The sequence below is a fragment of the Pleurodeles waltl genome, chromosome 5 (genome assembly GCF_031143425.1).
Source record: "Pleurodeles waltl isolate 20211129_DDA chromosome 5, aPleWal1.hap1.20221129, whole genome shotgun sequence".
Lineage (NCBI taxonomy): Eukaryota > Metazoa > Chordata > Amphibia > Caudata > Salamandridae > Pleurodeles > Pleurodeles waltl.
The window spans coordinates 1,068,589,513-1,068,605,121 of record NC_090444.1 but is presented as its reverse complement, the minus strand read 5'-3'; positions in this window follow the sequence as shown (position 1 = coordinate 1,068,605,121).

Here is a 15,609-nt window from a genome sequence, read left to right as displayed (position 1 = left end):
GGGTGGGGATAAAACTAATTCTTCCTCTTCTTCTCAACCCACACACATTAAAAAGCCTTGGTGCTTTGTGTGTAAAAATAGAGGCCATAGGCCAGGGGATAAGTCCTGTCCAGGTAAACCCCCTGAGCCTACCACCACTAATACATCAAGCTCTAGTGCCCCTAGCAGTAGTGGTACTAGTGGTGGGACTGCTGGCAACAGTCAAGTTAAGGGTGTAGTTGGGTTCACTTATGGGTCCATAGTAGAAACTGGGGTAGTCAGTCCCAAGACAGTTTCTGTCACACCTAGTGGCCTTGCCCTTGCCACACTGGCTGCTTGTCCCCTTACAATGGATAAGTACAGGCAGACAGTTTCAATAAATGGTGTTGAGGCCTTGGCCTACAGGGACACAGGTGCCAGTATCACTTTGGTGACTGAAAACCTAGTGCACCCTGATCAACACATCATTGGACAACAGTATAAGATTATTGATGTCCATAACTCCACTAAGTTTCTTCCCTTAGCTATAATTCAGTTTAGTTGGGGTGGAGTTACTGGCCCTAAGCAGGTGGTGGTATCACCTAGCTTACCTGTAGACTGTCTCTTAGGTAATGACCTAGAGGCCTCAGGTTGGGCTGATGTAGAGTTTTATACCCATGCAGCCATGCTGGGCATCCCAGAGGAATGGTTCCCTCTCATTTCTACTGAAATGAAAAAGCAAAGGAGAGAAGGCCTGAAAACTCAGGATCCCTCTCCAACAACAGGTAAAAGGGGTATCACAGTATCCCCTAACCACCCTACCATTCAGGATACCATTCCTGTGGTGGGAGAAACCTCTCCTGGGGTGGCACCTGTTCCAAGGGAATCATCAGTTGGCAAAACTGTACTCCCTGAGGTAGAAGTACCTCTCTGTGGGATAACTAACATTGGTGACAAAAAGAGCACCATTTTAGTTAACATGGAGCATCCCTCCAACCCTCCCAGAGAAACTTTAGTGCAGAAACTCTGCATTGCCTCACAACACTTAGGACAGCATCCCTGCCCTAGTGTGGAGCTGATAGGACAGCATCCCTGCCCTGCTCCAACTCAAGAGAAACAGCATCCCTGTTCTCTCTTCCAGCCATATGGACAAAGTTTTTGCCCAGCTATGGCTTTAATGAGACAGCATCCCTGTCTGGCATTTCCATCATTACAAATAGGTTCAGTGGATAATTCCCACTGCTCTAAACTAAAACTTACTGATAGAAACTCTGAAAATACATCTTCACATTGTTGCTTAGCTAAAAAACTTCAAACAGGGTGGTTTACATCCCCACAGGGAAGTAACCATATAGTGGATGATAAAGGGAGTAACCAGTCTATTGCAGAGCTACTCTCTACTTATCACCACTTAGACAATAAAGTCTCAACTGGCCAAGGTTAGCCTTATTGTCCTTCGTTTGGGGGAGGGTTGTGTGAGAAAGTAGCCTCTTTCTAGCCTTGTTACCCCCACATTTGGCCTGTTTGTGAGTGTATGTCAGGGTGTTTTCACTGTCTCCCTGGGATTCTGCTAGCCAGGGCCCAGTGCTCATAGTGAAAACCCTATGTTTTCAGTATGTTTGTTATGTGTCACTGGGACCCTGCTAGTCAGGACCCCAGTGCTCATAAGTTTGTGGCCTATATGTATGTGTTCCCTGTGTAGTGCCTAACTGTCTCACTGAAGCTCTGCTAATCAGAACCTCAGTGGTTATGCTCTCTCATTTCTTACAAATTGTCACTAACAGGCTAGTGACCATTTTTACCAATTTACATTGGCTTACTGGAACACCCTTATAATTCCCTAGTATATGGTACTGAGGTACCCAGGGTATTGGGGTTCCAGGAGATCCCTATGGGCTGCAGCATTTCTTTTGCCACCCATAGGGAGCTCTGACAATTCTTACACAGGCCTGCCACTGCAGCCTGAGTGAAATAACGTCCACGTTATTTCACAGCCATTTTACACTGCACTTAAGTAACTTATAAGTCACCTATATGTCTAACCTTTACCTGGTAAAGGTTAGGTGCAAAGTTACTTAGTGTGAGGGCACCATGGCACTAGCCAAGGTGCCCCCACATTGTTCAGAGCCAATTCCCTGAACTTTGTGAGTGCGGGGACACCATTACATGCATGCACTACATATAGGTCACTACCTATATGTAGCTTCACAATGGTAACTCCGAATATGGTCATGTAACATGTCTATGATCATGGAATTGCCCCCTCTATGCCATCCTGGCATAGTTGGCACAATCCCATGATCCCAGTGATCTGTAGCACAGACCCTGGTACTGCCAAACTGCCCTTCCTGGGGTTTCACTGCAGCTGCTGCTGCTGCCAACCCCTCAGACAGGCATCTGCCCTCCTGGGGTCCAGCCAGGCCTGGCCCAGGATGGCAGAACAAAGAACTTCCTCTGAGAGAGGGTGTGACACCCTCTCCCTTTGGAAAATGGTGTGAAGGCAGGGGAGGAGTAGCCTCCCCCAGCCTCTGGAAATGCTTTGTTGGGCACAGATGTGCCCAATTCTGCATAAGCCAGTCTACACCGGTTCAGGGGACCCCTTAGCCCTGCTCTGGCACGAAACTGGACAAAGGAAAGGGGAGTGACCACTCCCCTGACCTGCACCTCCCCTGGGAGGTGTCCAGAGCTCCTCCAGTGTGCTCCAGACCTCTGCCATCTTGGAAACAGAGGTGCTGCTGGCACACTGGACTGTTCTGAGTGGCCAGTGCCACCAGGTGACGTCAGAGACTCCTTGTGATAGGCTCCTTCAGGTGTTGCTAGCCTATCCTCTCTCCTAGGTAGCCAAACCCTCTTTTCTGGCTATTTAGGGTCTCTGTCTCTGGGGAAACTTTAGATAACGAATGCAAGAGCTCATCCGAGTTCCTCTGCATCTCTCTCTTCACCTTCTGCCAAGGAATCGACTGCTGACCGCGCTGGAAGCCTGCAAAACTGCAACAAAGTAGCTAAGACGACTACTGCAACTCTGTAACGCTGATCCTGCCGCCTTCTCGACTGTTTTCCTGTTTGTGCATGCTGTGGGGGTAGTCTGCCTCCTCTCTGCACCAGAAGCTCCGAAGAAATCTCCCGTGGGTCAACGGAATCTTCCCCCTGCAACCGCAGGCACCAAAAAGCTCCATTACCAGTCCCTTGGGTCTCCTCTCAGCACGACGAGCGAGGTCCCTCGAATCCAGCATCTCTGTCCAAGTGGCCCCCACAGTCCAGTGACTCTTCAGTCCAAGTTTGGTGGAGCTAAGTCCTTGCCTCACCTCGCTGGGCTGCATTGCTGGGAACCGCGACTTTTGCAGCTACTCCGGCCCCTGTGCACTTCCGGCGGAAATCCTTTGTGCACAGCCAAGTCTGGGTCCACGGCACTCTAACCTGCATTGCACGACTTTCTAAGTTGGTCTCCGGCGACGTGGGACTCCTTTGTGTGACTTCGGGTGAGCACCGTTTCACGCATCCTTGTAGTGCCTGTTTCTAGCATTTTTCCGGGTGCTACCTGCTGCTGAGAGGGCTCCTTGTCTTGCTCGACGTCCCCTCTCTCTCCTGGTCCAATTTGCGACCTCCTGGTCCCTCCAGGGCCACAGCAGCGTCCAAAAAAGCTAACCGCACGATTTGCAGCTAGCAAGGCTTGTTGGCGCTCTTTTGGCGGGAAAAGACTTCTGCACGACTCTCCACGGCGAGAGGGATCCGTCCACCAAAGGAGAAGTCTCTAGCCCTTTTCGTTCCTGCAGAAACCTCAGCTTCTTCTGTCCAGTAGAAGCTTCTTTGCACCCGCAGCTGGCATTTCCTGGGCATCTGCCCATCTCCGACTTGCTTGTGACTTTTGGACTTGGTCCCCTTATTCCACAGTTACCCTAGATTGGAAATCCACAGTTGTTGCATTGTTGGTTTGTGTCTTTCCTGCATTATTCCTCTAACACGACTTCTTTGTCCTTAGGGGAACTTTAGTGCACTTTGCACTCACTTTTCAGGGTCTTGGGGAGGGTTATTTTTCTAACTCTCACTATTTTCTAATAGTCCCAGCGACCCTCTACAAGGTCACATAGGTTTGGGGTCCATTCGTGGTTCGCATTCCACTTTTGGAGTATATGGTTTGTGTTGCCCCTATCCCTATGTTTCCCCATTGCATCCTATTGTAACTATACATTGTTTGCACTGTTTTCTAAGACTATACTGCATATTTTTGCTATTGTGTACATATATCTTGTGTATATTTCCTATCCTCTCACTGAGGGTACACTCTAAGATACTTTGGCATATTGTCATAAAAATAAAGGGCCGTATTTATACTCTGGTTGCGCCGAATTTGCGTCGTTTTTTTCGACGCAAATTCGACGCTAAACTAACGCCAACTAACGCCATATTTATACTATGGCGTTAGACGCTTTGGGCGCCAAAGTGCCCGGAGTGTGCGTCATTTTTTAGCGTGAACCCCTTCCTTGCGTTAATGATATGCAAGGGAGGCGTTCCCGTCTTAAAAAATGACTCCCAGGCCTTTACGTGGTATTTATACTCCCGGGCAAAAATGACGCCCGGGAGTGGGCGTGGCCAAAAACGGCGCATTTGCGCCGCTTTTTAACGCCTGGGTCAGGCATGGCGTTAAGGGACAAGTGGGCTCAAAATGAGCCCAGAGTGCCCTCCCCTGCCCCCAGGGACCCCCCCTGCCACCCTTGCCCACCCCAGGAGGACACCCAAGGACAGAGGGACCCATCCCATGGACATTAAGGTAAGTTCAGGTAAGTATTTTTATTTATTTTTTTGTGGCATAGGGGGGCCTGATTTGTGCCCCCCTACATGCCACTATGCCCAATGACCATGCCCAGGGGACAGAAGTCCCCTGGGCATGGCCATTGGGCAAGGGGGCATGACTCCTATCTTTACAATGATAGGAGTCATGTTGATGGGGGATGGGCGTCGTTAAAAAATGGCGCAAGTCGGGTTAAGACGATTTTTTCGACGCAACCTGACTTGCCCCATTTTAAGACGCCCATACGCCATTTTCCCCCTACGCCGGCGCTGTCTGGTGTACGTGGTTTTTTTCCACGCACACCAGGCAGCGCCGGTCTGGTAGCGCCGGCTAACGCCATTCAATAAATACGGCGCCCGCATGGCGCTTCAGAATGGCGTTAGACGGCGCTAAATTTTTTGACGCTAAACTGCGTTAGCGCAGTTTTGCGTCAAAAAGTATAAATATGGCCCAAAGTACCTTTATTTTTAGTATAACTGTGTATTGTGTTTTCTTATGATATTGTGCATATGACACTAAGTGGTACTGTAGTAGCTTCACACGTCTCCTAGTTCAGCCTAAGCTGCTCTGCTAAGCTACCATTATCTATCAGCCTAAGCTGCTAGACACCCTATACACTAATAAGGGATAACTGGGCCTGGTGCAAGGTGCAAGTACCCCTTGGTACTCACTACAAGCCAGTCCAGCCTCCTACATGTAGGATCTACGGTTGTGGGTGGAGTCTAGTGGGCTCATCCCAAGAAATCCAACAGACTTTACGGCAAAGTCTGGTAAACTCACCAACTTGTTAACAATATCAACCCGGATGGAAAAGGCAGCATCTTCACATTTTGTGCTGCACTGCTGTTTTGTGGACATCAAGGCTGCATTTGACCGTGTACCAAGGGGGTTTTATGGGACACACTAAAGAAGTGGTCAATCCCCTTGAAACTCCTGGAGCCAATAATCCAGCTGTGTTAGACTTGGCATCCTTGCCATGGTCTCCCCTAACTTTTTGCCTCTGTTTACCAGGTTGGTGATGTGTGCTGGACTCTGTTTTTGCTGTTTTTGTTACTCTGGGCACTTGACAACTGCTATCCAGTGGTAAAGTGCAAGTGCTCCTATACAAAATGTGTATGTATTTGGTTCATCCTTGATTGGCATATTTGATTTACTGGTAAGTCCCTAGTACAGTGCACTACAGGTGCCCAGGGCCTGTAAATCAAATGCTACTAGTGGGCCTGCAGCACTGGTTTTGCCACCCACAATAGTAGCTCTGTAAACATGGCTCAGACCTGCCACTGCAGTGTCTGTGTGTGCAGCTTTAAACTGCCAATTCGACTTCGCAAGTCTAGCCACTTGCCAGGCCTAAACCTTCCCTTTTCTTACATATAAGACACCCCTAAGGTAGGCCCTAGGTAGCCCCATGGGCAGGGTACAGTGTATGTTTAAAGTAGGACACATACCAATGTGTTTTATATGTCTTAACAGTGAAATACTGCTAAATTCGTTTTTCACTGTTGCAAGGCCTATCCCTCTCATAGGATAACATGGGGACTGCCTTTAAATGTGATTAAAGTGTAGATTCCCTTTGGGATCGGATAGACATGTGGAGTTTGGGATCCCTGAGCTCCCAATTTAAAAATACTTTTAGTAAAGTTGGTTTTAAGATTATGGGCCTCATTACAAACACGGCGAGAATTCCCGCTGGCGGTTTTTCCATCGACTGACAGCCTCCTGGAAAAGCCTGGAGGAGCCGCCGCCAATGTTGTTGTGCGGCGGGTGCAGCAGTCGTAAATCGGGCAGTGACATGCGCGACGTGTGCCTACACGGGGGCCCCTGCACTGCCCATGCAAAGTGCATGGGCAGTGCAGGGGCCCCCTCTCCGCCAGCCTTTTCCTGGCGGGACATCCAGCCAGGACAAGGCTGGCAGCATTTGAAACATTATCCGCAGTGTAGCGCAGCTACCCTGGCAGATGGTGTTTCCTCCCGCCGCCAGGCAGCCACCATGCCAGCAGTCACCCTGTTCTTTATATGGCGGTTCGGCCCGCCATGCCGGATGGTGGCTTTAGCCGCCACTGCCGGCATGGCGGGCCGAACCGCCAAGTTCGAAATGAGGGCCTATGTGTTTGAAAATGCCATTTTTAGAAAGTGAGCATTTACTTGCTTAAACCATTCTGTGACTCTGCCAGTTTTTGGATTCCCTGTCTGGGTCAGTTTGACAGTGGGTATGTTTGCACCTCTGTCCGGACAGTGACACAAAGGGAGCTCGGGTGTAGCCTGCATATCCTGATGAGCCATCTGTGCTAGGAGGGAGGGGAGGAGTGGTCACTCACACCTGAAAGGGCTGTGCCTGCCCTCACACAATGCAGTCTCCATCCCTCTGGTGAGTGTCTGGGGCCTAGCCTGGGCAAGGCAGGATTTCACAAACAAGAAAGACGTTTCTTTGAAGTAAGCCTACTTCAAAGGGCAAAATGGGTATAAGAAGGGCACCCAAAACCACAGACCTTAGATCACTTCTGGAAACCAAGAGGAACCTCTGCCTGGAGAAGAGCTGAAGAGCTGAGGAAGAAGAGCTGCCCTGTCTGTGACTGTGCTTTGTGGAGCTATGCAGCAGTTGCTGCTTCTGCCTGTGCAAGAGGCCAAAGACTGGACTTTGTGTGCCTTTCTGTGTGTGAAGAACTCTCCAAGGGCTTGAAACTGACTTGCCTCCTGTTGTTGAAGTCTCAGGGACAGCAAAGACTTCTCTCTGCCAGCACCTGGACTCTCTGCTGAGACTCCTGCCAAGTGGTGCCCTATCCAGTTCCTGGGGCCTTCACATGTATAGCTGGTAGACCAAAATTGGAAATCCACACACAGATCGTCATGCGTAGAAATTTCCAACGCAACCTCCGAGAGCGGCTAAAGAAACTTCGCGCCACCGTTGCGGGCTGAAATCGACACAGCACTTGCAGTGCTTCTGGGAAATCGACGCACACGGCTGGAGAAATGATGCACGGCATCACTGACGGAGGATGCAATGATGCAACATCACTGGGGGAGGTAAAACAACATAAGCCTGCCCGGACGTGAGGTGTTTTGTCCAGATTGACGCATCTCTCTTTTGTGGGGAAAGAAATGACGCATGCTGATCGGACCGGAGAAGGAGAAACAACGCATGACCTTGCTTGCAGGTGAGAAATTGACGCACTGCTTACCTTTTTTGACGCACACTCGCCCATGCGGGTTTTTTTGACGCGACCCAGGTACATTTTCACGCTAACAGCGTTAGCGTTGTGTTTAAAAGAACATGAAGACTATTTTTACATTTGAATTAATAACTTGACTTGTGTATGATGGATTTTTGTTGTTTTGGTCTTGTTTTGTTTAGATAAATATTTTCTATTTTTCTAAATCTGTGTTCTATCATTTCGTAGTGTTTTCATTAAGTTACTGTGTGCGTTGGTACAAATACTTTACACCCAGCACTCTGAAGTTAAGCCTGTCTGCTCGTGCCAAGCTACCAAGGGGATGAGCGGGGTTAGCTCAGGGTGATTCTCTTTTACCCTGACTAGAGTGAGGGTCCTTTCTTGGACAGGGGGTAACCTGACTGCCAAACAAAGACCCCATTTCTAACAAGCTGCACACTAATACCTGGATTTGTATTAAATTAGGGGTTAGTGCACACCTATCCAGAAAAATCCCATGTCACGAGGTATAAAACAGAGGTGCATGTTAGCCCCCCTCATTTTTAACCTGTTTATAGCCAATCTATCACAACTACTTGATTCAGTCAACAGCCATTCCCCTAAAATTGGTCGAGTTCGAATTACTAATTTGGTGTATGCTGATGATCTAGCCCTAGTTAGTTTTACAAATATTGGTTTACAACGCCTGCGTAACTAGTTACACACCTATACCCCCATTAATAATCTGGGGGTCAATCTGAAGAAAACTAAGGCAGTCACATATAGAAAAAAAAGCACCAGTTTGGCGGCTGGTTTTACAACAGCTTCAAGGTCAAGGTGGAGCAATCATACAAATATTTGGCGGTGAATATTGATACAAAGGCCTCCTTTATAAGGCAACAGAAGGACGTTGAAGCAAAGGCCCTGACCCGCCTGGTGTCTCTATTGAAACTAACAAAATCACTACTGAGGCCAAGCTTCAAGCCCCTGTTGGAAGTTATGAGGGCCCAAATTTTCACTTCATTGACCTATGGTAGTGAAATCCTATTGGTCAATGATAGTAGCTTATTAAATAAAATAATTACAAGGATATACAAATATGCCCTCCGGCTGCCAAAGTCTTCATCTGCTGCCCAGACCAGGCTGGAACTGGGCCTCCATGAACAGCGGGCAGTTGGTGCTGATGCCTGTCTTAAACTGTGTCAAAAGCAGCTGTGGGTCAGGGCTGACAGTCTTGAGGCATTGCTATGGACTGAAATCAGCTCTAGTAGGATGAGTTGAGTGCACCATCATTTTTTGAGGATTGTCAGAGCCTTTTGAGTGTGCCTGAAGGTTGGGCCACTAATCTGACTCAATCAGCAATTAAATTGGGTACTGAAAAATGCGTCCGCCTCTGGTAATTTCATTCCAACAGAGCCATTCTAGTTAAGCACAAGCATGCTTGGGCTGTCAATATTACATACAAGTCATCATCTCCCTCATCCTTCTTTGCATGTAAGTACTCCAATTGATTGAAAGCATAACTCTTGGCCCTCAGGTTAGGGGAGTGGCATTTCTTGAAGCACCTCGCTAGCGGGTGTCGTCCCATGAAGGGAACAACAATTAGGGGTTGTGGCCAGTGCGAAGAATCCTTCTAACATGTTTTATGCCTCTGCCCAGCCAAGGACGTCTCTCTAATGGCAAAATTGTTGTTTCATTCCTTACACTGGTAACTTGTGAGACCTTCTCTTTTGGAGTAACGTTGATACTTAGACAATTTCTGTGCACCTGCAACACTTGGCAGTAGCTCTACTGTGATGTAATCTTAATCCAGTATTGGTATTTAGACAGCCCTTGTGCGTGTGTCAGCAACTATGTTGTGATGTAATTTTGATGTTGAAAGTGTTAACAAACAGTAAGCTGCTATACCCTCTGTACCAGCGTTTGTAAGATGTTTTCCCTTACTATCAGATTGGGGATGTGTGTTTTGTAAAATGTTTTAAATAGCTGCCATGCTATGCAAATTGGACTATTGCACTTTTGTTTTTTTGCTTTTACATTTTCATTGCTATTAATATTGCCTCTTGTACTAGCACTTTAATATTTTAAAAGTAACACACTATTGCAGTGGTTCCCAACCTTTTGACTTGTGTGGACCCCCACTTTATCATTACTTGCACCTGGGGACCCCTTCTGAATCATTACTGGAATCCAAAGACGCCCCCACTGAGTCATTTCTGAAAGCTGGGGACCTAATATGTTAATATTATTTAATTTTTGAAGCAGTCACGGATCCCCTCAGGAGGCTTCACGGACCCCCAGGGCTCCCCGGACTACAGTTTGGGAACCACTGCACTATTAGATGTCCTATGTTAGCTTACTGTATTGTTTTATCTTGTGCATGTTTATTTTATGCCACATTCTTGGCTTTGAAAATTGTAACGGTTTTAAATAACCACATACAATACAGATGATTACACATAAGTGACCAATATTGTCAAATACTGGTAGAAATGTGTATGAGTCATTCAGTACACATAACAGACATGTAGTTGAAATTGGGTGTATCAATCACCATAATTATTGACTGAATTTAGTTTTTTTTGTATTTTCAGCTGACAAGGATGTGGTCTACAGCCATGGGTCATGACCCCATTTGCAAATCCCCAGACAAAGGCTGAATGTAACTACAACCAGGCACTGAGCAAGACCAGGGGTATCGTTGAGCAGATATTCTGAGTCCTGAAGTCTTGCTTCAATGCTTATATACGTCATGGGGTAGTTTACTATACTCCCCCCATGATGTTCAAAATGATAGTCTACTGCATAGTCCACAACATATGTCTGAGGATGAGGACAGAGGTGAAAATGTACCAACAATTGCGGATACTCAGCAATGCAATCACATTGTCCAGAAATTCTTCACATAAGTGTAATGCATCATGATGGCCAAAATCAGGTTTTTTAAAATGTCCACAAATGTTTTTAAAAGTTCCTTTGTTTCTGCAATTTCATGTCACTGTAAACATATAAACGCTCACACCTCTCCAACTTGAATTTAGCCTATCCGAAAGGTCTGTAGCTAGGTAATACACACACACCCCAGGACAACATTATATAGACCAAAGTATGTTTGCATATCAAATCCATGTGCCAAATGCATGTGCTTTGGGCAGACATACACCAAATAAAGGTAGCAATGTGGAACAACCTTTACATGTTTTGAATATGTGTGCTGCTACAGTGTACTGACTGCCAGACATCCTATCACAATCTAAAAGGAGTGTTGAGGTAAACAGTGTACATTGACTGAGTGTGTGTTTTGTACGTCTTGACATTTTTCCTCCCTGACACTTGTGGAGGCCAGTATGGTGAACTTATTGTCCTATGACTGTGAAAAGAATGGCAAATAGTGAGCATGCACACACAGTGAAGCACAGATAGTGTCACTACAGCACAGAGGTGTGATAGCAGAAGGCAAGAAATGTGCTGGACATAGAATGAGACAGATCATACATGCCATCTGGAGTTTTCTTTACTGTCTCTGTCCAACTGTTACCCACATGAACCATGGAGCAAGGATGCTTGTATTGCATGCTGGAACGTATTTGCCATGACAGTGTCTCTACCTACAAACAGCAATATCCTGTAAGCCATAGACCACCTCCTATATGTGTGTGCATCTGTATGGGGAATTGGGTAGGACAGTGCAGCAAGTCTTCTTGCAGTCCTGTCCTACACCAATGTGAAAGGGCAGGAATGCATCACATTACTGAAATATAGTGCATTCCTCTCCTTTTCTCCTGTGCTGGCATCATCTTATTGATGGAACATCAGTTTGTGAAATGGACTATTGGAACATTCCTTACTGTAGGGGTGACTGATGGCTAATCCACCTATTCTTGAGTCCTGTTGCTGTGTTACACAATCACCCCAGATCTACATCATGTTTCATGATATATGTGGTCATGACAAAACCATGTGTGGCACACGTGGGCATGGCCAAGACATTCACAACCAAACTATAGCAACATGTAACTGCCTGCACTTGCAGAGATTATGGGCCTCATTATAAGTCTGTCGGTCTTCGAACCGCTAGTCTCACGGTGGCGGTCGTACCGTCGCGTTCATGGTGGTCTGACTGTCACATTATGACCGTGGTGCCACGGTCCAACTGCTGACACCACCAGGCTGCAGCCAGCCTCCAGCCTGGAGGTCCCGGCAGTTGTAGTCCACCAGGGCAGTGCCGGAAGCAGCACTGCCCTGGGAATTACGAGTCCCCATCTGCCAGCCTGTCAATGGCAGTTTACACTGCCATGAAAAGGCTGGTAGAATGGGGGTGTCGGCGGGCCCCTGCACTGCCCATGTACTTGTCATGGGCAATGCAGGGACCCCGTAGTGGAATGCACGACGGGTGCTTCTGCACCCGCCCCACTGCCATATTGCAGCCGGCTCGATTACGAGCTGGCTGCAGTGTCACGGCCCTGTTCTCTGCTGGGCCGGTGGGCAGAAACACTGTTTCCACCTGCCGGCCCAGCAGGAAATTCAAAATAGGGCCGGCGGGGTTTAGATCGCAATGGCGGTGTCGTGGCATTATGAGTTTGGCAGGCGGCCTCCACCCGCCAAACTCATAATGAGGCCCTATGTGTGCTGCTACAGTGTATTCAGCAAGAAACTCTGTGTCACAGTTCAAAGTGAGGGTGGTACCAAGTGGAGTTCAATGGCTGAGTGTGTGCCATGCCCTTCATGATGTATGTTGAAGGTTTACCTAGGTTATTCGAAACTTGAATACCTAAAAATAATGTAAAGGTCACGACAATTCACAACATGTATGTATTTTCCAAATGACTATATTGTCAGTCATGATGTCAGCACCATGAACACAATGACTCACATATATGCACACTTTTAACGTAGACATGCAGCACATCCAAAGTCTTCAAGCATGTCATGTAAGAAAAGATGAGCAAGAAAAGTGAGGCCTGGGAATTTTTACATGCATTTCACAAATCACTCCACTGTACCGCACACAATAGGCTTGTTCTGTCAATGAAAACACACCCTATAGATGGTGCATTGCACCTGGAACATCTGATGGAAGCCACAAATCAACGCCAATCCATCAAAAACAATGCATTGAGCATTGGCATGCATTGTGCGTTAATCGTGCATTGGCTATTTATCTACAGATGCACCACATAAAAACACGTTTGTAGAAAACAGGTAGGGTACACTCAGGGTGTAATGATGCAATGGCTCTGCCACGCTGCAAACTAGGAAGAAAGAGGTTACTTTCACTTTTACTTGCAGTCATTCTGTATTTGCTAGCTGTTGGCGGTGTTTTGTGTTTCGTGTTGTTGTGGTTTGCAATGCCGGTCTTGTCTGTGTCTGTGTTGTCCCTGTTGTGTTTAAACATTTATTGTGTATTTTATTTGTCATTTGTATTGTTTTTGTCACATTATTGTTCGTTGTAAGTCTATTTATGGGTTTTGTAGTTTTAGGGGTGGGGGAAAGGTTAGTTTTTGTTTAGGTACTGTTAAGGATGAGGACTGTAGATATGGACATGTCAGGGAAGGGCCGAGCCAAGAACCTGTCTAAGGGAGAGCTTGAGTGTCTTCTTTGGCTACTGGCCCATTACCATCCTAATATGACAGCTACAGGGGGTAGTGTCCATCAAGAGTACCTTCCAAAGAGTGCAGGGAGAAAGAGAAAAGCACAGGAAGAAAGTCCACTGGCACATTAGCTGGGTGTTTGGAGTAGAGCACACTGTCCACAAATTGAAGCACAGATGTGCAGATGTGGTGAGCCGGTAGTCTTATCTGCTAGATCAACTAGGAATGGAAGTTGGTGACCCCTTTGCTAAATACATATTTTCTATAAGCTTGTAGCTGTGTGTTTTTAGCAAAATTATGGTATTGATTTGTCAACTTGAAGGGTCTGATATTTTGAGGGGAAGTATGCTATAAAAACCGACTAACTCAGTAAAATATGAACATCATGTCCCAGGGGCCTGTTCTCAGTGGCCTAACAATAGCCCGACAGACCATGCATTGCAGGTGAGGCCCAGAGGTCCCAGGGGCCCGCTCCCATGCTGTGCAGGAAGTGTTGTTCCCTGGCCTGCAAGCTCATGACTGGCTCCAGATTGTGGGGGCCATGTACATTGCAGGGGGGCACACTCACATTTCATCACAACACAGGTTGGACAGGGTGTTTGGGTCACCCCAAATAAGTTAACATACATGAATTTGTATGCATGCTCACAATTCACAAATGAGCCTGTACAGGGCATGTATGATTCACATTTATATACCCTGCACTTGTAACATGTAAGGAGTTAAGTAAAGATAAAAAACAAGCATCTTGTCTGTTGTGTGTTGCATTGCTCTAAACGCATATAGAGCTGGGCATACCCCAGGAAAAATGTGTGAGAAGTGTGGTCTGTCAAATTTGACTGTTCATATAGCCATCAAAGCCTTGTACTTTTGTACCATGTAGCAAGGAAGGATGGTTTTGCACATAGTGTGCACTCTGTGCACCAGAGATGTGATTTGTTTTATATTATCCTTAAAAACTGCAACATGGCATTTATCTGTTCATATTTAAGCCATGTCAACTGTGCCATATGCTACATGTCCAACGTGCAGACAGTACCAGCCATGTGTGAAGTCAATTTACTGTGTTTTATATGTCCACAGTGTACATGTTCAATACTCACAGAGCAAAGTACCATGGTGTTGTCTTGTAGGTGGACCTCCACCATACACGTAAGCTGATGTGTGGAGTTGTTCAGGGATGTCGATGCTACCAATGAGTGCCACATGAATGTTTTCTCATCTTTGTAAAGATTGTGTGTGATCTCTGATGTTAGTAACATTAAGATGTGCAAGGGGTATCATCATTCATGTGTAAAAAATCTTCCTTTCATTTCAAATCACAAAGTAGCAGAAAGTGACATTTGCAATGCATAGGGACACATGTCAGTTGGTCAAAAATCTTTATTCAGATTCATATACAAATCCATAAAAGCAAAATAAAACACCTTAAAGTCACATAATATATTCACATGCATTGGTTTAAAAAAAACAATAATTCAGTGCAAAGAATTGCAATGCAGGTATTCATGTTTAAAAACAGTTAAAAAAATGAAACCAGGCCATTGAGTGTGAAGCCATAGTACAAAATAACAAAGTAAATATTGCAATATAGTCACAGATTCCATTTGTACTAATTTCAGAGTCTCCTCCTATTAAAAGCACAATTGATTGAAAAGAAAAAGCGCTTGATATATATCTGGGGTTCCAAAGAACAAAAAAGGGAAAATCAAGGCGATCTCATGTGCATAAGCAATCCTGAAGGTTTGGAGTTTACATTTGATTGGCTTACTCTATTAAGTGCTATCAATAATGCAAAACAAGAGACAGTCACTTGGCATCTCAATTTCAGTACAACGTTTTTCGTAACAGAGGCAATCTAAGGCCCATATTTATACTTTTTTAGCACCACATTTGCGTCACTTTTTGACACAAAAGCAGTGCAAACTTACAAAATACAATTGTATTTTGTAATTTGCGCTGCTTTTGCGTCAAAAAATGGCGCAAATGCAGTGCTAAAAAGTATAAATATGGGCCTAAATTTTTCAATGGTTTACGTCTTCATAAGAGATTATTTATGTCAAGAATTATACAATCTATTTAGGTGTTAGGTTTCGTAAGAAATTGAAGGCCTCCTGATGATAAA